Source organism: Oryza glaberrima, chromosome 11 (genome assembly GCF_000147395.1).
Source record: "Oryza glaberrima chromosome 11, OglaRS2, whole genome shotgun sequence".
NCBI classification, from domain to species: Eukaryota; Viridiplantae; Streptophyta; class Magnoliopsida; order Poales; family Poaceae; genus Oryza; species Oryza glaberrima.
This window is the reverse complement of record NC_068336.1, coordinates 7,643,439-7,668,892: the sequence shown is the minus strand read 5'-3', so window position 1 is coordinate 7,668,892 and position 25,454 is coordinate 7,643,439. Positions and strand designations below refer to the sequence as shown.

The following is a 25,454-nucleotide window of genomic DNA, read 5'->3' as shown; positions in this document are numbered from 1 at the left end:
TATCCTACTAGAAAAATAAAAGGCCAACATCATTAAAAAATCGTTTTTCTAGTAGTGACACAGTGTTCGATGCATAATAAAACCGTTACAAACCTTCCTATGTAACGGGTAAAATCTTTTCTAGAGATTTAGTGCTTTTTATTAGAGCTGCGGCCTTGAACATATTGAACTTAAAACAGAATATAAATATGATTAATATGAATGCTTCTAGGTCGTTTTCATTTCTTGAGCTTACCAACCTCCCGTTCCTCATTTTCCACCCACATGCTTTCCAGACTGGTAAATGAATGTTTTGCGAATTTTTTTAAAAAAAATGCTTTTAAAAATCATATTACTATTTTTTAATACTTAATTAATTGTGTGTTAATTATCGTTCCATTTTTCATGTATGAGGAATAATTAGTTTCGAATCCACACCAAAGAACACATATATATATATATCCTTGCAAAAATACGCTGACAGTTGACATATTTCAAAAGGATGTCACAGAATGTTGTAATTTAACTATTACACGATATTTTCTTCTTTCTTTTGTTGCAAAATACGTACACAATCATTTTCTGTCGAACGCTCGCGTTATTTCTCTTCTTCTCTGACAAAGTAGTTTAGCCCAGCTGGGCATGTCGATCAACACGTTAGGCCCGGGTTTTATTTTCGCTAAAAACTAGTAACATTATAGTCCTATTAATTTCTTGACATGATCCAATATGTTTTTTTTGCCTAATTAACAGAGAAGGCTTCCAGAGTGTTAAGTCATCCAGTTGGAGTACTCCGTACTTTGTCCAAAATATTGAACGGAAAACAGATAATCTGTGCACACAATATTCTAAAATTGGAGGTAAAATTCCATGGAGGAAACATAAGGCACCGACACTAACCTATCAGAGAATGTAGTAGAAACGATTGACAGATATAGATGGCCAAGAGGCCTGAGGCCCGATGGCCAGGCCCACGGCACGACGTTTTGGCTCGGCCCAAGCACGGCACGGCCCGTCAGGGGTCAGGCCCGTGCCGGCCCGGCCCAACCATCGGGCCGTGCCTGGGCCTCTCCACCGGCACGTTGGGCTAGCCCGGCACAGCACGATGGGCCGAAGGCTAGGCCCGACACATAAACAATAGGGAGTAAAAATAGACATATTATATGCCATGGTCGAAAGAATAGGGATGTAAAATAGACTTATTTAGCTATATATATATATGTCAACCCAAAGAGGAGGGTCAGAAAATAGACTTATCTTCACTATATATATGCCACAGCCCAAAGAAGAGGGATGGAAAATAGACTTATTTTCGCATATATATATGTCACAGCTCAAAGAGGAGGGATGAAAATAGACTTATATAAAAAAAGGCACGATGGGCCACCCGCGCCTTCGGGCCGGCCCGGCACGGCCCGACGGCTGGTGGCCGTTCCTGGGCGGGAGGCGCAGCCCATGGGCCGGCACGGCCCGGCACGAAGTGCCGATCGGGCCGTGCCGGCCCGATGGCTGGTGGGCCGTGCCTGGGCCAGGCCGTGCCGGGCGGGCCATCTATATCGACAGACAACTCCTGGAAGCAGCCAAATCTGGTGATTCCACAACGTTGAAGGAGGACATGGCTGCCCGTGAAGCAGACGTGCTGCTTCGAACAACTAAGAACGGGAGCAACTGCCTTCACATAGCCTGTATCCACGGTCACCTGAAATTCTGCAAGGACGCCCTCGAGATCAACCAGTCGTCTCTCCTCGCCGCCGTCAACTCATACGGGGAGACGCCACTACTCGCCGCCGTGACAAGCGGACATACTGCATTGGCTTCAGAACTACTCAGATGTTGCAGTGAATCTGGCTTGGGCGACGTGATTCTGAAGCAAGATGGCAGTGGATGTAATGCGCTGCACCATGCTATTCGGTGCGGCCACAAGGACCTTGCACTGGAGCTAATAGCTAAAGAGCCGGCGCTGTCGCGAGCCGTGAACAAGGACAACGAGTCACCCATGTTCATTGCGATGATGAGAGATTTTGCTGACATTTTCGAGAAGTTGTTGGCTATCCCAGACTCCTCTGATGTAGGATGCAAAGGTTTCAACGCTCTACATGCTGCCGTGAGAAGTGGAAATGCAGGTGAGATTTTGTAGGTCGAGGTATTTCTCGTTGTTAATTTCTTTTTTTTTAGAATTACACAGTACAACACAGACACTATGTAATTGTAACAACCATATTGTTTCCTTGGACATACTTTCAGACGCTGCTAAAAAGGTTATGGAGAACCGCCCTTGGCTGGCCAAACAACAAAACGAATATATGCGTGCTCCTATTCACTATGCCGCCCTCTGGGGCATGGTCCGTGTTACGAGTATTGCTGGAACATGATTCTTCTCTAGGGTACATCGTATCAGACAATGACACCGCCACTAGATCCTCTTCTTGTTTCTGCCGGAATTCGAGGGCATATTGGCATTGCTCAAGAGATTCTTATCCATTGTCCAGATGCTCCCTATTGCACAAAGACTGGTTGGACATGCCTTCATGGAGCTGTACCCGCAGACCAAGTAGAGTATGTTAAGTTTATCCTGAGCACACCACAACTACGGAAACTCACTGGCATGCGAGATAGCCATGGGAAAACTGCTCTACGTGTTGCTGTCCATAAGGGTAACCCAAAAATGGTGGCTGCTTTGTTGTCTCATAGAGGCACTGATGTCACAATGCTTGACAACCATGGTAATTGTAACGCCCCAATTTTTGTTCGGGATTAAAAATCATTTAATAATACATTTTCTAGAAATTAAATAAAAGTTAAATCAATTTAATCAAGTGAATTATTGAGGGAATTAAAAATTTCCTTTGAAAATTATGGCCGAGAATATTTTATAATATTCTTTGCGCCCCTAATGTACTCTCTGAAATTTCCCACGAATTTTCAGAGCTCAAGAAGTAATTTTAAAGTCACAAAGTTCATTAAACTCATTTAAATAACAAGAAAACAAATTTAATTCTCCTTCTTTCCCCTTCCTCCCTTTCAGGCTCGGCCCAAATTCCTCCCCCTCCTCCTTCACAGGCCGGCCTCCCTTCCCTCGGCCTGCTCGGCTCTCTCTCCCGAAGTCTACTTTGCCTCCCCCAACCGTCTCCTCCCTCCTCCCCCCTGAACCGCCGACAGGTGGGTCCCACCTATCGGGGTCATCTCCCACCTCCAGCCAACCGCCGCCCACTCCACCGCCAAATCCGGCGCCCTCCCATTCCCGAGCTCGCATCTAACCGTGTGGACCGGTTCCTCTCCACCTCCTCAACCGATACCCCTACTCGCCCCTCGAAGATCGGTGACGAACCGCCGCCACGAGCCCACGTCGGCGTCCCACGACACCGGCCGATTCCGCCTCTCCTGGGCTCGATCCCGCCATTCCAAGGCTATAAAAAGCATCCCCGGGGCTCCCTCTCCCATTTTCCCTCCACCTCGAGCTCGCCACACCCCCTAATCACCTCCCCACCGTGATCCCTCTCTCCGCCGCTCGCCGGCGACACTCCAGCCGGCCGCCACAGCCGCTCCCGCCGCCGCCGCTCCACGCAACTGCCACTGGCGGCTTCGCAGCGTCGTACCGTACCCCGGCATCCCCTCCGCTCCTCCATTTCGCCGCTAGAACCGCCACCCCACCGTGCACCCAAGCCACCACCACCATTGCCGCCGTTCCCAGCCACCTCACACCACACCGCCGCATCTGTTAGCTCCACCACCGTGAGGACAAGCCCAACCGCCGCTCCATTTCCCCAACCCCTCACCAAAACTCCACCTCCACTCCACTGTCAACTCAAGCCGCCGCCACCTCTATCACCATCGGCTACCATTGCGCGCCATTCCGGACCACCTGGCGTCGCTTTGTCGCCTCCTTCGGCCTCGCGGGAGGACTGCCTCGGCCGCTCCTCCACCTTCGCTGGTCGTCGCCGGAGCGCCGTCCGCGTCGCCTCCCCGAGGAACGCCGCCGCCTCCCATCCATCCCGCGCTCCGCCGGCCGCCTCCCTCTGTCGCCATGCCCAACGGTGAGAACTGCCTCCCTCCCCTCTCTTTATCCCTCCTTCGCCGGCCGCCGCGTCGCACTGCCGCCACCGGTGGCCGTCCGGCTGGGTCGCCGCCACCACGCGCCGCGCCGCGCCACCGCCGGCTGGCCGCCTCCCCTTGATCCTAGCCACGGTCGGTCTAGGCCGTCGGATCGGCTGGGCCTCCATCTGGGCCGTCCATGTGGTGGACATGCGCCCGAGGCCGCGGTGGACCGTGTCCACCGTGCACCCCTCCCCTTGTGCCGCTGATGCGTAGGGCCCGCGTGTTAGCGCCGGCCGCCCCCTGCTGACGTCAGCGATGTCCCATTTCCTTTGTAAAAACAAATATTAATTGCGCAATAAATCATTAATAATTCTAGAAATCCGTTTAAATGGCTCAAAACTTCTAAAATTCATATCTAATTCATACGAACTCCGAATTGGGCCATTCAAGTTGTAAGATTCAGCTAAAATTGAGATCCACATGTTTGTTTACTTTTTATGTACTGTTTTCTTGGTGTTTATTAGAGTTTTTCGTCGTTTTGCGTGCTAGCGTGTAGAATCCGTTGTTTCGGATGTTCGCGGTCGCAAGGATCAGAGTTCAGTTCAGAAGATTGTTTGAAGAAGCAATGCAATTCACACATTCCCCTTGAGCATGTTGATCCCAATTTACATATGTTTTACCGTTTGCAAATAAATATGCATGTTTTGCTAATTACATGGGATCAGGGTTTTTCTTTCTTTTCGCTTGTGCCATGTTTACTTGATATCTGTTCTTTGTCAACCTTAGGTCATAAATCGACTAGCTTGTGTTACTTATGTTAACCTAGCTAGAACTATATGCTTAGCCATGCTTAATTACCACTAGCTCAGTCGATGATTACAGTATTAGACATTCTAGTATCTTGATGAGCTGCGTGCTCGAGACATCTGGCCATGTTTCATGGTCGTAATTATCCAACTAAAACGCGACTCAATGGTGGGCTGTGGGTGTATGGTTTTGCGAGTCGCATCCATGGCAATTAAGGACCGGTTCATGGGAAACCCTGGAAGACTTACAGCGCTTGCCACAAACGGGAGTGGGTAACTGATCTGAAGTATAGCTCGACCCTTTCCTAGGCACCGGTGGCGAGGGTGGGCGTGATGGAGTTGGGTCGGCCGGGGTGTCCGGTTGTCCAGCTGCCGGATTCACCGCGGCGCATGAGGGGACTGCCCACCTCTGGGGTAGGGGTGGGGGTGAAACCTTAGCGTGGTGTGGATGGTTATGGGAGGGTTATGCGGAGGGTCTTGTCACAATCACTCGACATGGTGACGTGTCTGCGCAGGCACGGTGACATGCCGGTGGATTGTGTCTTGTGGGTACAGTTGTGCACCTCTGGCCAGAGTAAAACTATTCGAATAGCCGTACCCACGGTTATGGGCGATCAACCAGATTCACCGTGATTAGTCTCACCCTTAATAAATCGACTCAATGCACTAGTTGGTTCAAGTGGGATGGTTGGGCCTGTTCAACGTGGTGTAGCGTTGATCAGTGGAGATTTAATATTACCTTAATTACTCAACCGTTTTACTATTTTGCTTAATAAAATGCTTTACAACCACCTTTATGCAAATAGCCACAAGCCGTCCTTGTCTCCCCTTGCACGTCTGCATCATTGGTGTGGCTTGCTGAGTATGGTGGTTGTACTCAGCCTTGCTATTGTTCTCCTTTTTCAGAAGTGTAGTGCTTCTGAGCTGAAGACGAAGTTAAAAGACCAAGGCTCAGACCCCAGTTGAGTTTTACCTGTGGAGTGGAGCTGAAGCCCCGCTGGGATCGCCTTTTCCGCTGTTGCTGCTTTTGTTTCGATGTGAGGACTAAGTGCCTCTTCTGTAAGTATTTTACGTTTTATTTACGTTTGGAACTGTTTATTACTTGTCGTTTTGTGTACCCTGGCTGGTCCTGGATAGGGATTTAATACACAAAATAGTCTGGAAATTTGGGCTAAATTTCTGGGCGTGACAGTAATCCACCAAGTTGGCAATTATGGAAAGTCACGGGTCGCGCTAAGACGTTAAACTGGGTATGTATGCTTGTTTCATTCCCCTCTGATCTCACAAGTACATCTTCTTGAATACGTGCAAGTGCAATTCAACTTTAAAAACTTCGATGACGGCATCAACTAAATTACTTGGTTTAGACTTAGGAAAGCCAGCTTATACCAGTAGATCATGAACAAAATTCCCATGTCATCATATTGTTAGTATTCTATATCGAGCTAGTCCTAGCTATATCGAGTTCGTCCACAGGGAAGAGAGAGAAATTGCGAGGATGAGAATGAGAAAGCACAGGAATAGAAGAACAGCATTTGAGTCATTTTACACACCCTCAGACAGACTTCCCAACAAAATACAAAATAGCGAACAGTAGTGCACTTTTTATGACATTTTTGACAATTGGGGTTTAGATGATGGGAGATACAAAATTGTTTCTTTGAGGGGCTCATCTGATATTAATTTAGTTGTGTATTTGTGACCATTGTTTATTATTTTTCCTGTTTGTCAATTCAGGGCCCGTTAGGAAAAAAAAATAAATATAGACACTAGTATGGAACACCTCATCTATGTCCGGGGGGGGGGGGGGGGCTTATCTGTATCGGTGAGAGGCTCCGTCACGAACTAATGGTCTGTGATGTAAAAAGTCATCTTTATGAGCTGGTCGCTGTCACCGATAACTATTATGTTTGTCGAGCCAATATTAAACCTCATAATCGATAGTTTTGACCCAGTAGAGGAGTTAACTAGAACCTGTCACTTATGAGTCATCTTTGATGGGCCTCTACTATAAACCGACAAAGATGAAATAGGGTTGAGTACGTAAAGTGGAAAATAATGAATTCAAAACACACGAACAGTGAAACATAAGGGATTCCGATAACAGGAAAACACAGGGCAAATAGATATAGAGTGAGGAAGAATGAGTGAAGGAATTGTTCTTTTAGCTTTGGTTGGATGTTTTATTTCCTATGAAACTGGAGGAATGCATGGGAACCATTCTAAAAGAATCTTGTACAGTTCATTTGAAAATCCCATGATCCAAACAGGGCCTTACTGCCTTAGGGTTTATAAGTAATGACAACCAGAACATCTAACATGCATGATGCAAAAGTTTTAAGAAGTTCAAAATCTTATTGGTTTTTATCATTATACATTTTCATGTTATTACATTGGCACTATCCCATGACCGTGCAAAAGATTTTTTGGACCTTTGAATTGTTTCCCTATACAATTATTATTCAACACTAGCATGCATCCTTAATATCATAGAATTGGTTTTGTTGTCAAATTTTATAATTTATTGCTGACAACTATAATTAATGTAACAATATTACATTCATATTATTTTGGGGATTTTATTATTTTAATTGTTGCTACTGTTGTTGCTGCTGCTGCTACTATATTGATCCTAGTTCCATTATTTATGACTTTATTTGGATTTCCATGCAGAATGAAGTGTCCTTGCTTATGTTGGAAGCTGATCCCCAAGATGCATCCTTTATGCATAATGTTCATATGGAAGCAAAGGAAAAAGTAACTAATAAATCAAGGAAGGATGTCAAGGCACTAACTGAGAGATACACAAGCAACACTTCATTAGTAGCGATCCTTATAGCAACAATTACATTTGCAGCAGCTTTCACCTTGCCTGGAGGATATAGTGCTGATGCTGGAAGTGAGGGACTTCCTGTTATGGCAAAAAAGGTTGCATTTCAGTCCTTCTTGATCTCAGACACCTTAGCAATATGTTCCTCATTTGCTGTTGCATTCATATGCATCATAGCCAAGTGGGAGGATCTCCAGTTTTTGCTTCATTACAGGTTTATTACTAAGAAGCTCATGTGGTTTTCATACATGGCAACTATCACAACATTTGCAACTGGTTTGTGTCAGGGTTACGGGTAAGATATACCCTCTACCCTCAGATATACGTCGTGTATAGATATGGTGTATCTGCGCGTATATGGACGTTTTCTGTATACGTTAAGGAAATTCATCACGGAGTCCACCAGATGGAAGGAGTCCTACTCGTACAGAACTGGGTCATCACTGTATCATGTAGGGTCCGATGTCTCCGAGTCCTACTTGGAGACCAACTGATCTGCAGTATAAAAGGGACCCCCCGAGAGGACCTAAGCATCGAATCTCACCGCCAACACATCCACCACAGCTTACGAAGTCGGAGCCTACAGGAGCCAAGTCGCCGAGTGATCCAGTTGAACCAATTCGACTACGATCTCGTCGGTATCATCGAGTTCCACTATTCCCTTTGTAATCTGTGATTTCCGTCATATAATCCCATATCAACTGGATTAGGGCTATTACCTATCAAGGGGCCTGAACCAGTATAATCTCTGTTTTCCGTTTGCTTGATGTCGTATTACGTAGATCCTCGTACCAGCCTACCCCAATAACCTCTATATCCGGTCTACGGGTATCCCCCGTCGACAGTAGCGCGCCAGGTAGGGGCTCGTGGTGCTCAAGGTTCTACTACTATGTCATCAGGCTTCGTCGACAACAGCGTCAACACCGGCCTCAACCAAGGAGTTCCTGCTTCAACAATGTTGGTGTGGACTCAAGTCGGCGAACTCGTCTTCCCGGTTTACACCACGGTGTCGATCTCAGCTGGTCCATCAATGATCGGAAGCGAGAACACCGTGGCTACAACCCTGGATGACTCCATGTCGAAGAATCCACCCGTCGAAGCGGAGAACGGAACGTCGACGACATCCGAGCCCGAGAAGGATCCTAGTGCGGCCAAAACTTGTCCTTCCAATAAGAATCACGAGCAGACAAGGACAACTTCCGAGATGACAAGGTCCTGGTGTCCTATCCACAAAACCAGGAAACACACCTTGCAAGCCTGCTGGGTTTTTCTCAACGTGCAAGCTGAAATTCGTGCTTGCAAGGAGCGTGGAATTCAGCGTACTTCTCCAACTCATGAGGTCTATTGTCCTATTCACAAGACAAAGAATCACGACCCCTTAAGCTGCAAGGTCTTTCTCAACGCCATGAAGACACCGCCTCCTAAGGTCCAGCAGTCGCGAATCTCTCTTAGGGATACAGACAAGGAACAAGGAGCGACGCTGATCTCGGATCGATTCGTTGGGGTAATCGACATCGATCCCCACGAGCCGTCAGTCCTACACTTGCTCAAAGACTATGGCTCATCATCAACGAGTACACCGCGCGATGTATTTGCTATCGATGGGACCAGCACGTCAACACGCGCTAATGTGGAAGCGGAAAATCAAGTGGTTACACCGGCCCAGCACATCGGGGCCATCAACGCAATACTGAGGGAAACCCTTTACGATCCCGTTCTGAACGATGATCTCGCACGGTGGACAGAACGGCTACAGGAATCAGTGACCAACCTCAGCAACGCGTTCGAGGAGGCCGCTACTGCAGCGCACCCGGAACAGCCGCTAGCTGGCGGTGCTAATGGCGAACTCCCTGAGCAGCGGGGGTCGCCTCGTCAAGCCACTCCTCCACCTCGCGGCACCGGCGATCTCCGTGATCATCTGAATGGCCGCCGAGAAGCACGACGCACACGAGACAACGGGAACTGTTCCCGACATCGCGTCTCTTCACGACATCACGAAAACAAAGAACAAGGAGGCCGCTCGAGCGAAGACCGAGACCGTGATAACCGCCACACGCCGCGATCACGACGATCGCGAACGGCGGATGCCGGGCGATACTGGTCGAGGACGCCGCCAAAACGATGAAGACGATGGAGATCGGCGCCGAGACAACAACGGGGGGCGACGATAGGATTCTCGAGAACCTGGACGGCGTCCTCGTAATCGTACACCGGAACCAAGTGACCCGTCGTTATCGTCATCATCCTCTTCATCCTCATCGTCAGATAGACATCCACGAAGGACGTACGATCGCCGACAACCCACCGCCCCCAGCGCCAGGTGTAGAGCTTTCAATCGTTCGCTGCCCGATGTCCGATGGCCTGAGAGATTCCGACCAGGAGCGATAGAGAAGTACGATGGGAGTACCGACCCAGAAGAATTCCTTCAGGTCTACTCCGCGGTACTCTACGCTGCCGGAGCAGACGACAACGCGTTGGCGAATTATTTGCCAACTGCATTGAAAGGCTCTACGCGTTCATGGCTGATGCATCTCCCGCCCTACTCGATTTCTTCGTGGGCAAATCTATGGCAGCAGTTCGTCGCTAACTTCCAAGGAACTTACAAGCACCACGCGATCGAAGACAACCTACACGTATTGACACAGACCCCGGGTGAATCCTTGAGGGACTATGTTCGGCGCTTTAATGAGTGCAGAAACACAATCCCCGAAATCACCGATGCTTCTGTAATCCGCGCTTTCAAGTCCGGTGTCAGAGATCGCTATACTACCCAGGAGTTGGCAACGAGGCGCATCACGACTACTCGAAGACTATTCAAGATTGTCGATCGATGCGCTCACGCGGATGACGCACTGAGACGCAAGAACGACAAGCCGAAGACCGGGAGAGAGAAGAAACCAGCCAAGGACGCACCTAAATCAAGCAAGAAGAAAAATCGCAAGAGTGCGAAAAGGAAAGCTCAAGCGGAAGTTCTCGCGGCAAAATACGCGGACCCTCCCAAGCGCCCAGACCCACAAAGCAGCGACATGAAGAAAATATGGTGCCCTATACACAAGTCGAACAGGCACTCTCTGGAGGATTGCCTCGTCTTCAAAAAGTCGCTCGCAAAGCACATGGCATTGGAAAAAGGCAAGCGAGTACATGTAGTCGAGAAGGACGCTGAGGTAGCTACTTAGGAATCGGACTCAGCATACCCAGACTCTGATCTCCATGTCTCGCACATCTTCGAAGGTTCCACGGCATACTCCTCAAAGCGAGAGTACAAGAAAGTGGAACGTGAAGTCTGTTCGACGTGGCAGGGGGCCGCGCCCAAGATGAAGTGGTCCGAACAGAAGATCGAATTCTCAGAAGAAGACCACCCCAAGACTGCTGTCATCCCAGGACGATATTCGATCGTAGTCGAACCCACTATTCGGAATATCAAGGTCGCGCGAGTTCTCATCGACGGCGGCAGCTCAATCAACCTTCTCTTCGCCAGCACCTTGGACGCGATGGGGATCCCACGAAGCGAGTTGATGCCAACCGATCAACCCTTCCATGGAATCACTCCTCAATCATCGTCCAAACCATTAGGCAAGACTACGTTGCCTATGACTTTCGGCCAAGCAAATAACTTCCGTACGGAGTAGATCACCTTTGATGTCGCTGAATTTGATACAGCATACAATGCCATCATTGGAAGAACTGCACTTGCGAAGTTCATGGCCGCATCTCACTACGCGTATCAAGTGCTCAAGATGCCCGGACTGAAGGGAACAATCACTATTCAAGGGAACGCTAAGCTGGCGGTGCAATGCGACAAGCGGAGCCTCGACATGGTCGAGCACACGCCCAGCCCACCTGCCACAGCTGAGCCACCCAAGAAAGTCAGCAAAACAATCAAGACGCCGAAACCAGACGGCGCAATCAAGATCGTTCCACTCTCCAGTGCCAACCCCGACAAGACCGTCAAGATCGGGGCATCACTAGGCGAGAAATAGGAACTCGCGCTCATCACCTTCCTCCGCGACAATGCTGACGTGTTCGCTTGGCAGCCGTCCGACATGCCGGGGGTCCCCAGGGAGGTGATTGAGCACAAACTCATGGTGCGACCCGACGCCAAGCCAGTAAAGCAAAAACTGCGGAGATTTGCACCAGATTGAAAACAAGCCATACGAGAAGAACTCGACAAGCTTCTCAAAGCTGGTTTCATCAGAGAGGTACTCCATCCAGAGTGGCTAGCCAATCCAGTCATGGTGCGGAAGGCCAACGGGAAATGGAGAATGTGTGTAGATTTTACTGACCTCAACAAGGCGTGTCCCAAGGATCACTTCCCACTTCCTCGAATAGACCAACTGGTGGACTCAACAGCCGGTTGTGAGTTGTTGAGCTTACTCGACGCTTACTCCGGCTACCACCAAATCAGCATGGCGAAAGAGGACGAGGAGAAGACAGCATTCATCACGCCGTTCGGGGTATTCTGCTACGTTAAGATGCCGTTCGGACTGATAACCGCAGGAAACACTTTCCAGCGCACGGTCCAGGGGGCACTTAGCAATCAGCTTGGGAACAATGACGAGGCCTACGTCGATGACATTGTTGTCAAGACCAAGACAAGCGACTCATTGATTGACGATCTGCGGGAAACGTTCGACAACCTCCGACGATATCGCCTCATGCTCAATCCAGAGAAGTGCACGTTCGGAGTACCATCGGGCAAGCTGCTCGGGTTTCTCGTCTCTAGCAGAGGAATAGAAGCAAACCCCGAGAAGATCAAGGCAATCGAGAACATGAAGTCGCCCACAAGACTCAAGGAAGTACAGAAGCTAACCAGGTGCATGGCGGCACTAAGCAGGTTCGTCGCTAGGATGGGAGAACGAGGACAACCCTTCTTCGCTCTGCTGAAGAAACAAGGCAAATTTGTATGGACACAGGAAGCCGAAGAGGCATTCATCGCACTCAAGCGCTACCTGTCAAATCCCCCTGTACTTGTTGCTCCCCAACCTAATGAAGAATTATTTCTCTATATCGCCGCCACGCCATACTCCGTTAACACTGTCATTGTTGTCGAGAGAGAGAAGGTGCAAAGACCAGTCTACTACATCAGCGAAGCTCTCCACGACACGAAGACAAGATACCCACAGATCCAAAAACTGCTCTATGCAGTAATCATGACGTCAAGAAAGCTACGCCACTACTTCCAGGCCCACAGGGTCACAGTTGTTTCCTCCTTCCCTCCCGGTGAAGTCGTGAGAAACAAAGATGTTGTCGGCCGCATTGCGAAATGGGTAGTTGAGCTAAGCCAGTTTGACGTCCACTTTGTGCCACGAACAGCCATCAAGTCCCAGGTCCTCGCCGACTTCGTAGCCGATTGGACTATACCTGAAAACAGGTCAAACAGTCAAACAGACAACGAAACATTGACAATGGCATTCGACAGTGCACTCAACAGCCAGGGAGCAGGGGCAGGATTCATCTTGACATCACCTTCGAGAGATCAGTTCAAGCATGCGATTCACCTCAACTTCAGGGCGACCAACAACACTGCCGAATACGAAGGACTACTCGCTGGGATAAGAGCAGCAGCCGCACTTGGAGTCAAGCGACTGATCGTAAAAGGAGATTCCGAACTAGTCGCAAACCAAGTACACAAAGACTACAAGTGCTCTAATCCCGAGTTATCCAAGTATCTCGCAGAAGTCAGGAAGCTGGAAAAAAGATTCGATGGGATCGAGGTTCGACACGTATACCGCAAGGTCAACATCGAGCCGGACGATCTAGCACGGTGTGCATCCAGACGAGAGCCACTCGAACCCGGCACCTTTCTGAACATCCTGACAAAGCCATCAGCGAAAGATGCAAACGGCGAAGATAGCCCAGTCGCCCCCCGACATCAGCTCGGGGGCTACAGAGGCAGAGCACGCCGTTGCCGATATCGAGACCACAGATGACTGGCGGACCCCACTCATTAAATTCATAAGCAGCGAAGAGTTGCCCGAGGACGATGCAGAAGCCGAGAAAATAACATGTCAAGCAAAAATCTACTGTATGATCGGCAACGATCTATACAAGAAGGCGCCAAACGGGATACTTCTCAAATGCGTCTCGTTCGACGACGGCGGACATCTCCTCCTCGACATACATGAAGGGATCTGCGGGTCACACGCCGCCGGTCGTACATTGGTCGGAAAAGCTTTTCGACAAGGGTTTTTCTGGCCAACCGCCCTCAAAGACGCTTGCGACATGGTTCAGCGGTGTGAAGCCTGTCAATTTCACAATAAACACACAAAGCTACCAGCGCAAGCGCTCCAAACTATCCCTCTTACTTGGCCGTTCTTGTGCTGGGGGCTCGACATACTCGAACCATTCCCACGAGGACAGGGCGGCTACAGGTTCCTATTCGTGGCGATCGACAAATTCACTAAGTGAATTGAAGCGACACCCACGGGGGAAATCAAGGCCGACAACGCCATCAAATTCATCAAAGGGATATTCTGCAGATATGGATTGCCTCACCGCATCATAACGGACAACGACTCCTAGTTCATCAGTGCCGACTTCCAGGATTACTGCATCAGGCTGGGAGTCAAGATCTGCTTCGCTTCGGTTTCTCACCCTCAGAGCAATGGACAGGTCGAGAGAGCAAACGGCATAGTACTACAAGGAATCAAGACCCGTGTCTACGACAGGCTCATGTCACATGACAAGAAGTGGGTCGAAGAACTCCCATCAGTGCTATGGGTCGTGCGTACCACACCGACAACGTCTAACCAGGAGACACCCTTTTTCCTCGTGTATGGCTCAGAGGCCATGCTCCCCACCAAGCTACAACATCAGAGTACACGAGTACAGAAGTACTCCGATGAGGATCAGAAGGAGCAGCAAAACGACGATGTGAATCTACTTGAGGAACATCGAGAACGAGTTACCGTTAGAGCAGCCAGCTACCAACAAGCCCTTCGCCGTTACCACGAGAAGCGCATCTGAGCACGCACGCTTTCAATCGGCGACTACATCCTCCGATGGGTTCAAAGCCAAGCAGGGCGAAACAAGCTCTCACCCAAATGGGAAGGACCGTACACGATCACCCAAGTCTTGCGGCCAGGCGCATTCAAGATTGCAGACGGCGATGGTCGCGAGTTAGCAAATTCTTGGAACATTGATCAATTACATAAATTCTATGTATAAATCAATAGTATCCATACCTGTAAGACATCTTACAGCTTCAATAAAGCCTATTTTCAGGTACAGATTACAACCAAAGTGTTACTTCCCGATAATCCCTTACCCAGACGACACCTAGCGTTGAAACCTATCCTCATGTCCCTTTACGCCGTCTTGACAAGGCCTCCGAGGAACCTAAGGGAACTTCGGCTGGGGACGCCCAGAGCCGATAAGGCCTTGTCGGATCCTGTAGAGACGAAAGACCATGTAAGATCTGGTCGTCTAAGAGTTCTCGCTGTGTGTATTAACCAAGCCGTGTAATCGGAAATTGATTTTCCAACTTCACGGCTGGGGGCAAGGATCAGTACTTGCTCAACCAAGGCAGGTCAAAGGTCCAAGAGCCTTATCTTCCGAGAAGAATTCTCCGATGACAAGGCTAGGGGGCTAGGGAGAGTGTATAACTCAAGTGACCGATCGAAGTCGCGAAATGAGAAGACACTCGTACACACCACGTCTAGAGTAAGAAAGCTTAGTTAGATAGATTTCTTTTCTATTTCACAAGTACTTCTTACAGTCCGTAAAAATTCAAATCATATTACACTCTTCCCTGAGATATTTGTCACAAGATACAGAGACTACAAGGAAGGCCAACGCTAGTCCATCGACTGGAAAACTTTCTCCGCAAACGGCGCCATAGACTTCGCCAGGAGATCTATCTCTGCGGGAGTTCTCCGAGAACGTGCAAACCCTTCATGGAGGAACTCGAGGTGTAGCTACGGATGATGATCTCGTATACAGGCCAGCACGTGCCCTCCGGCATATCGGCTCGATCGACGGCACTCCTGCTTCAGGGCCTCGTCGATACGCTTGCCGATCCCTTCGAGCTGAGCGCAGGCCCCATTCAGCCACGAGATATATCCGGCCGCCGACTCCTCGGGATCCCCGCAAGGTACTCGGAGTTCCCTGCAGACTCCGGCCATGGCTGTGCAACAACTCCGGAGGTATGAGTTGAACCACACCTCGCGACCTCGGAGTGCTTCCACGGCCCGGTCCTTTTTCACTTCCAACATAGTCCTCTCGAGTTCTGCCACCTCAAACTTCGTCCTCCAGTATTGGATGCGACGATCTCGGTCAGCAAGCACACTCTCGAGGTCTGCTCAGCATGGAAACGACTAAGTCAAGCTTCCTTTCTCTCTCGAGAACACAGCAAATTAAGTCAATCCAGACAGAAGAGCAAAGGAGATGAAAACAAAAAGGACCAACCTAAGGAAGTCGTCGCCATGCCCGTTTCCACGGACAAGTTCTGATCTACGTCGTCCTGCAGCACATACGGCTCGAACGCAAGTGCTGGAACGATCACTGGCAACTCAGGCTGCCCGCGCTGCTGGACATCCTCAACATCGACATCTCTACAAACAACAAAGTACTCGAGATCAAAATGCTAAAGAAAACTAAGGTGATGAATGCACACACAAAGGCAGTTGGAGCGAACAAAAGTTTTACAAAGCATGACTAATTAAGGAGTACAGGGAAACTGAAGTCCTACTCTTCAAAAGGGGGGAGAACAGACTCCCCCAAATCACCGACTTCTTCTATCACGCCCTTACGCACATCGTTAGTCGCCCCCTGATCCAAGATCCTCTGGAGGTTGAGTTCAGGGTGCGCCAACCTTACGCACGCAAGGACGTGGCATGCCCCGGTGTAGATCCCGTTGGACGTTTCCTCTCCGATCCTGGCCGCATGCTTGGAGGGGATCTCCTCCATCGCCGTGGCCAGTTCCGCGAGTGAAGTCGTCAGCGAGAACTCATCGGGATTCGCCGGGATGGTGGTCGTGACGCCGCACTCCCCGGCTAGCTGATGCAAGCTGGTGTAGGTAACCCGTAGCGAGCCACGGATCTCTGACAAATTGTTCTCGAGCTCCAACATGCAGTGCTCGAGCCCCTGCCGCTGCCGCTCGTTGCCAGCCACCAGCTCCTTCATCTTCTGGAGGTCCTCGCGGACCTCCGCCAGGTCATGCGCCAACTTGTCGGCGTGTTCATTAGCCAACGACGCCGCCGCTGCCTTCGCCTCCTCGATCTCGCGCCCTATGCCACGAGCACCGGCCTGGAGGATACGCTCCATCTCGATCTGGAGCTCCCCCCAGGTGAGGACGTCGGCGTGCGGGCCCTAAGCAGGCACAAGGCCGCCGGCAGGACCACTGGGCGTCGCCTCACGGCCCCTCAGTGCGACCACGACATCTGTCGAAGTCGCTGCAAGGGACATGCTGGAGTTTCCTCCAGACCCGTCTTGCGCCGCCTGCGCCCGCACAGCCCTATGAATGATTGCCGCAGTTTGCCATCAAGACAGGCTACCAAAGTTCGATGGATTAACAAGACCTCAAGTTCGTCTACTTACTTCTCGCCAAGTGTCACTAGCCTCTGCCGTCACGGAGGCAGGGGAGAGGCATCCGAGGCCTAAGTAAAATGAGTACGATGTGAGGACAATATCTTTCGACTACGCGACGAATGACCAAAGGGGCTTACCGATGGGGTGGGCGCCTTACGACGGTTACCGAGCACGGAGGAAAACTTACTCCCCCTCTTCGGAACATTGCCACCACTGGTCGTAGCAGCAGCAGCAACGTTGGACGCCTCCTGGGCGACGCCCTCTTTCAACGAAGCCGTCGCCTGGTGGTCCACAAGCGGCCCGATGACGTCAGTCAGAGGGAAAGCCTGCACCATATGAAGTCACTATGCGATTCGGGAAGAAAAATATAAAGGGGTCGTCGACTACACTCACGTGGATTGCGGCTTCACGCTCGGCTGTCCCCTTCTCGCAAAGGGGGACAGGGACGTTGCTCGCCGTTGTCGGGCCGCTGATCATCACTTGGCCAACACGGCGCTCCACGGTTTCACGGTTCAAACCTATAGATCGAGAACCAGAATTCGATAAGTCAGGAGGACATGCACATAAGGAATAGAATCCAAAATACAAGAAAAATACCCCGAGGAGAAACCCGGGTCGCGTCCTCCGGCCCAGAATAGTCAAAGGCTGGGTGGGCTCGAGCCTGGAGCAGCTGGATCCGCCTACCAATGAAGTCGGCAGTGACTTCATACCCCAACAACCCTCGTATTCGGAGGTCATCGATGATATCGATGAAGGACTGAAGGGAAGGGGTTAAGGCGGGTTTGGCGGTCCAAGACAAAATCTTGTCTGGCTGTTCCTCAGGAACAACGAAGACCGGATCCGAGTTTTCTATCTGAAGATAGAACCACCTCGCCCGCCATTTACTACGAGAAGAGGGGCACTGGAAGGGGATATAGCGCGACTTCAAGCCATCCCGAAGTCGGAAACCAACGCATCCAGATACCCTGTTGGATTCCATCCAACGCAATTCATAGTAGAAACGAAAGAGGACAAGAAACGGCTCTACCCCAATGTAGGCCTCACAAAGATGCGAAAAGATACTGAGGAAGGCGATGGAATTGGGGTTCAAAAGGAGCAAAGAAAGACCGTAGAAATTCAAGACCAAAAGAAGAAACTCAGAAGGCGGAGGAAGAAAACCACAGAGAATATAGTCCTCGACCGCGCCCATGCGGCCCAGGACATGCTAGGTTCAATACCTCCTGCTTCTCTCTATGGTCCCGTGACCGGGAAGGGCGCCGTCTTCCTGCAGCTTCTTCAGCGACGCACTGGTGGAAGTAGACTTGTCGAGATCCATTGCCGCCGGAGGTCGCCGGAGAAAGGACCGAGATGAGCAAGCTAGGGTTTTTGCGAGAGCGGAGAAGACGAGGAACGCTTGGAGGCTGGAGAGTTTTTCGCAACAGGCGGACTTCAAAATGGATCCCCAAAACTTCCTTAAATAGACGCACTACCGACGGTGCGAATTCCAAGGAAAGGAGAGAGATGCCCGCTGGAAATTTCTTGGTCCGTTACGCGCGGCAGTTTTTCGGACTTCAATTTAAATTCACTCATGACCGTTGAACTTCGCATGGTGTTGTCGATTACTCTTTGTCTCCACGGTTCTCATACCGAGATCGATCAGGCGAAAACGACAACAACCTCGACATCGGAAGTCGCGATCAGTTACATGAGTTCATTTAAGCAGAAGTCGGGGGCTACTGTCAGGGTTACGGGTAAGGTATACCCTCTACCCTCGAATATACTTCGTGTATAGATATGGTATATCTGCGCGTATACGGACGTTTTCTGTATACGTTAAGGAAATTCATCACGGAGTCCACAGATGGAAGGAGTCCTACTCATACAGAACTGGGTCGTCACTGTATCGTGTAGGGTCCAATGTCTCTGAGTCCTACTTGGAGACTAACTGACCAGCGGTATAAAAGGGACCCCCGAGAGGACCTAAGGCATCTCGAATCTCACCGCCAACACATCCACCACAGCTTACAAAGTCGGAGCCTACAGGAGCCAAGTCGCCGAGTGATCTAGTTGAACCAATTCGGCTACGATCTCGTCGGTATCATCGAGTTCCACTATTCCCTTTGTAATCCGTGATTTCCGTCATATAATCTCATATCAACTGGATTAGGGCTATTACCTATCAAGGGGCCTAAACCAGTATAATCCCTGTTTTCTGTTTGCTTGATGTAGTATTACGTAGATCCTCATACCAGAGTACCCCAATACCCTCTATATCCGGTCTACGAGTATCCCCCATCGACAGTTTGTACACGGTTTTACTTGCTCGTCTTCGGTGGTTGGCCATTGTGATTTGCCTTGTCCCAGCACTGTTGCCCGTTCTTACCAAGCTGATAGGTGAATGGCCTGTCTTGAAGCTCAGATTTCGGCTTGGTAAGACTTATAAGTCAGATTTCCTTAACATGGTCTGAATTGAACGGTTCACATTCCTGTCATTTTGGTATGCTACAGTATTGAAGTCAGAAGCTGATGTTTTATTTTTGGTTTGCTACATTTGTAATATTGTTTATAAAATTCTCTCAAACTCTGTATGTGGCGTTGGTGATACAGCAAAACAATGCTTATGAAACAATGAATAATGTTATTCTTGTTGCCTCATGCTTTACTTTCCTGCCAATTATATTACCTAACGAGTACTTAATTATTTGTGAAACTGGTTATGTCGGAAATTACATACAAGTCAAAATAAGATAAATAGATGATCAGCATAAAAATTGATTTACGATTACATTTCACATACACACATGTAGGTTAGATTAGGCGCATCCTATCTTACTATAAAGTTAAAATTCACTAAATCCTAAGGCTCAACATGCAAAGATAACAAACTCATGCAAGTATGCAACATCACCTACCAATTCATAGAATTCGGGACTATCTGAAAAACTGCCGCAAGTTTTTTGAAGGGAAAAACTTTCAAATCTAACTATAGTATAATTGTAATATAATTCCACTATAACTATAATATAATATAACTTGTATATATATTATATTGTTAAAGGAATAAAAAAAGGAGCCTCCACATTCGTTCTCATGGCCTAGAAATTCTCACATTAATCGGAGAAAAAGAAAAGGCAGAGTCCATATAGAAATACAATTTAGAAATAGCTGAAATTCGGAATTAAAAAATAAGGAATATTAGAAGAGGAGACTAGAGTCCATATAGAAATACAATTTAGAAATAGGTGAAATTTGGAAATAAAAAATAAGGAATATTAGAAGAGGAGACTAGAGTCCATATAGAAATACAATTAGGAAATAAATGAAATTCGAAATTAAAAATAAGGAATATAAGAAGTAGAGTATAGAGTCCATATAGAAATACAATTAGGAAATAACTGAAATTCGGAATTAAAAATAAGGAATATTAGAAGTAGAGTATAGAATCCATGTAGAAATATAATTAGGAAATAATAGAAATTCGGAATAAAAAATAAGGAATATTAGAAGTAGAGTATAGAGTCCATGTAGAAATACAATTAGGAAATAATAGAAATTCAAAATTAAAAATAAGGAATATTAGAAGTAGAGTATAGAGTCCATATAGGAATTTAAAACTAACTAAAATTCGTAACAAAAAGGAGCCTCCACGTTCGCGCTCATGACCCAGAAATTCTCACATTAATCGGAGAAAAAGAAAAAGCAGAGTTCATATAGAAATACAATTTAGAAATAGCTGAAATTCGGAATTAAAAAATAAGGAATATTAGAGGAGCCTCCATGTTCACTTTCATGGCCTAGAAATTCTCACATTAATCAGAGAAAAAGAAAAAGCATAGTCCATATAGAAATACAATTTAAAAATAGCTGAAATTCGGAATTAAAAATAAGAAATATTAGAAGAGAAGACTAGAGTCCATATAGAAATAGAATTTAGGAATAGCTGAAATTCGGAATTAAAAAATAAGGAATATTAGAAGAGGAGACTAGAGTTCATATAGAAATATAATTAGGAAATAACTAAAATTCGGAATTAAAAATAAGGAATATTAGAAGTAGAGTATAGAGTTCATATAAAAATACAATTAGAAAATAACTGAAACTTGGAATTAAAAATAAGGAATATTATAAGTAGAGTATAGAGTCCATATAGAAATACAATTAAGAAAAAAGATAGAAATTCGGAATTAAAAAATAAGTAATATTAGAAGTAGAGTATAGAGTCCATATAGGAATTTAACACTAACTAAAATTTAGAAAAAAAGGAGTCTCCACGTTCGCTCTCATAACCTAGAAATTCTCACATTAATCGGAGAAAAAGAAAAAACATAGTCTATAGAAATACAGTTTAGAAATAGCTAAAATTCAGAATTAAAAAATAAGGAATATTAGAAGAGGAGACTAGAGTCCATATAGAAATACAATTTAGAAATATTTGAAATTCGGAATTAAAAAATAAGGAATATTAGAAGTAGAGTATAGAAATACAATTAGGAAATAATAGAAATTCAGAATTAAAAATAAGGAATATTAGAAGTAGAGTATAGAGTCAATTAAGAAAAAAGATAGAAATTCGGAATTAAAAAATAAGTAATATTAGAAGTAGAGTATAGAGTCCATATAGGAATTTAACAGTAACTAAAATTTAGAAAAAAAGGAGTCTCCACGTTCGCTCTCATGACCTAGAAATTCTCACATTAATCGAAGAAAAGGAAAAAACATAGTCCATATAGAAATACAGTTTAGAAATAGCTAAAATTCAGAATTAAAAAATAAGGAATATTAGAAGAGGAGACTAGAGTCCATATAGAAATACAATTTAGAAATATTTGAAATTCGGAATTAAAAAATAAGGAATATTAGAAGAGGGGACTAGAGTCCATATAGAAATACAATTTGGAAATAATTGAAATTCGGAATTAAAAATAAGGAATATTAGAAGTAGAGTATAGAGTCCATATGAAAATACAATTAGGAAATAATAAAAATTCGGAATTAAAAATAAGAAATATTAGAAGTAGAGTATAGAGTCCATATAGAAATACAATTAAGAAAAAAATAGAAATTTGGAAATAAAAAATAAGGAATATTAGAAGTAGAGTATATAGTTCCTATTGGAATTTAAAACTAACTAAAATTTAGAATAAAAAGGAGTCTCCACGTTCGCTCTCATGGCCTAGGAATTGTCACATTAATCGGAGAAAAAGAAAAAGCAGAGTCCATATAGAAATACAATTTAGAAATAGCTGAAATTCGGAATTAAAAGATAAGGAATATTAGAAGAGGAGACTAGAGTAGTTATTACACATTAGTAGTTTCGTAAAGTTATTGCAAAATTTAAAATTATGTTGTCATTGTAATATATTTTAATAATATAATGAGAAAACATATATGAGAAAAAATATAATGATGCTAGCCGCGCAATCTGCGGGGGCCACCATGCTAGTTAAAATAATATATACAACTTTATATCTAACTTATATAGAGATTACAATGTAGCTACAGTGCTACACTATTGTAACTACTATGTAATTGCATTGTAGTTCCATTACAACTATACTATAGCCGTAATTGCATTGTAGTTCCATTACAACTATACTATAGCCACATTTGAAAGTCTTTTGCCCAAAAAACTTGCGACATTTTTTTAGCAATACCGTTCACGAATCAACATCCAATCATCTCCCTTCACATTATTTTGCACAATATTTTTAACATATATATATTCATGGATAAGCACCCTAATCCCATAAATGTCATCGACAAGAGCAACTTCCTAAAAATACCATCACCATCAACTTGTTATTAACAACTCTCCGTTAAGTTGTATGAAAAGACAATCTTACCTCTAGACAACCATTTGCTTAGACAACATTATTTTGTGTTGACTCAAATTTCCATCTCTGAAGGACACAATGAGTACAAAATATCCATCTCTGAAGGACACAAAAGGCAACAATAACCTGAGAAATATCTTCAAGAGATTTTCATTGATTTCATTAGAATTGAATTCTAAAAACCCTCACAGCTCCCTCGTTAAAATGGTATTCAGTACATAGACACACTTCTTAGAATTGATCCAACCCAAATTACTTATCCCTGAATAAAGGATTCATTGAGCATAATGCCATATTATCATCAGACTTTTGCAAGGGTACACCAACTCTCACTCTATATTGTAGTATCTGTTTCTGTTCTCTAATTAGTGATAGTACTGCAAGCCTCCGTTTTGAATTTTATGCAATTGCTCGGCTCCCATCGGATGGCCTATTCAGCTAAAGAAAAAGCTAAAATTTGAATTTTCAAACTTTTTTTTTGACATTGATTTTGAGATATTTTCAACGTAGTTTCTTTTTCAGCATTGGCTTTTAAGTCACCAGAACACATATATAAACGTTTTACCTACAAATTCATTTTTATTCTCTAATAAGCCGTTTTGGCTTATTACGGAAAAAGCCAAAGGATGAGGCCCTAAATTTAGCAAAGTAATCCTTCAAATCACATGGCACAAAAGTTATCAATCAAAACAAAACGTACTTCCCTCCATCAGAATTAATAAAAACCCAACAGGGAGATTAATCAATTTGTCATATAGTAAGTAAAAGAAAAAAAGAAACAAGGTACGGAGTAGCTAGCAATAGAACAGAGCTATTGACCTGTTTCTGGCCCCTCATCTGCAGCAGCATGCCGGCACCGCCATCTCCCCTTTCTCCTCTCCACAGTGCCCTTCCTCCTATCCTAGGAGGATAGGCAGATTCCCAAAATGGGCGTTGGGAGGGCGCGATGGGGCGGGGCTGGGGTGATGCGAGGGTGTGACGATCTGGGTGCCGTCACACCCAGGTCATGTCATCGGGTCTTCTCGGGTGATTGTCGGCAGCACCTGAGAGACGGCGATGAAGACGGTCAGGGACCGGCAACTGTGGCCTCCTCGCCGCCCCCAGTGATCGTCGATTCGCCGCTTGCGGCCTCCTCGCCTCCTGTGACCATCATGCCGTCGCCTGCGGACCCCGTGCCGCCGCCTTCGGACCCCATGCTACCTCCCGTGACCTCCACGCCGCTGCTCCCTGTGACTGTTGCACCGACACCGGGCATAGCGCCGCCACCATGGACCGTCACGTCGCCATCTAGGACTGCCACGCAGACATCAAGCATAACAGTGCCACCACCGTGGACCGCCGCCTCGCTGCCATTGCCAACCAGGATAGCCACGCCACCGTTGAGAGAGCCACCTGGATCGGGCATAAGAGGAGGCTCACTTTTTACATGACCAAATTGCTCCTCCTTTCTCTCTCTCCCTCCTTTCTCTCTTCTCCGGTGAGGTTGTCGGCGTGTTGCTGGCAGGTGAGCCCTGTGGTTGTCGAAATGTTCCCGGAAGCGGCCAAGAGCATGGCGGTGTCGGCTGCTGAGGCGTTGCGGCGGACGGCTGGTCACAGCGGGAGACAAGCTTGGCAGCGGCGGCGGCGCCCGGAGCGCACGCGGCTTGCTCGGCTGCAGCAGCAGCCGCGGACCACGCCAGCACACCGCTGCTCCAACGCGTGCTTCTCCTTCCTCGGTGCGGCGACATCTGACCGCAGCCGCTGCAACTCGTCACGCCCACAGTCAACGCGCTGGCGGAGCTCCTCCACCGCCACCCGCTTCTTCCCCGCCGCCTCCTTCTTGACCACGACCAGCTTGGCCCGGAGCAGCTCAAGCTCCTCGCCAAGCAGCATGGAGGAGAGCCACGCCTTCACCGCCGGCCCTGCAGGAGGCCACCACTACCAGCCACTACTGTGAGGCTTCTACGGTGTAATCCACTGTGCTCCTCGCTACACCAGGGAGATTCTAGACGGCGACCACAATCGCCGCATTCTTGGCCATGCCGGGAAGGTACAGCGCCGCCGCCATCGTCGAGCAGGCCGCACGCGCTCCGGGTGCCGCCGCTGTCGCCACCCACGCTCCGAGCGCCACTGCCATCGCTAAGCAGACCACACGCACTCCGGGCGCAACCGCCGAGCAGGGCGCACGCACCGCGGAGAAGAGATGAAGGAGGGAGAGAAAGAAAGGGATAAGGAAGAAGAGAGGAATCGAAAGAGAAAGGAGAGGCAATTTGATCTAAACCATGTAAAAAAGTGTCTAGTTAGCACAAAAATATTATTTTAATGGATGGAGTGTTCGTGACAAATAACCATATGTACGGAGTGTGTTTACTAAAGTGATTTCATGCGGTATCCTAAAGCTAAAACTACAAAGTCACAATGTCCTGTACAAAAATTTATCTTTAGACTTTGGAATTGTTTTATCTTTAGACTTTGGAATTGTTT

At 47.2% G+C, this 25,454-nt stretch overlaps 2 pseudogenes; one reads left to right on the top strand and one right to left on the bottom strand.

Annotated features, from left to right (window-relative positions):
* Positions 1-1,357: 1,357 nt before the first annotated feature.
* LOC127755333 (ankyrin repeat-containing protein NPR4-like) lies at positions 1,358-19,625 on the top strand (annotated as a pseudogene).
* A 4,515-nt stretch (positions 19,626-24,140) lies between these two features.
* LOC127755655 (uncharacterized) lies at positions 24,141-25,038 on the bottom strand (annotated as a pseudogene).
* Between the last annotated feature and the right edge of the window lie 416 nt (positions 25,039-25,454).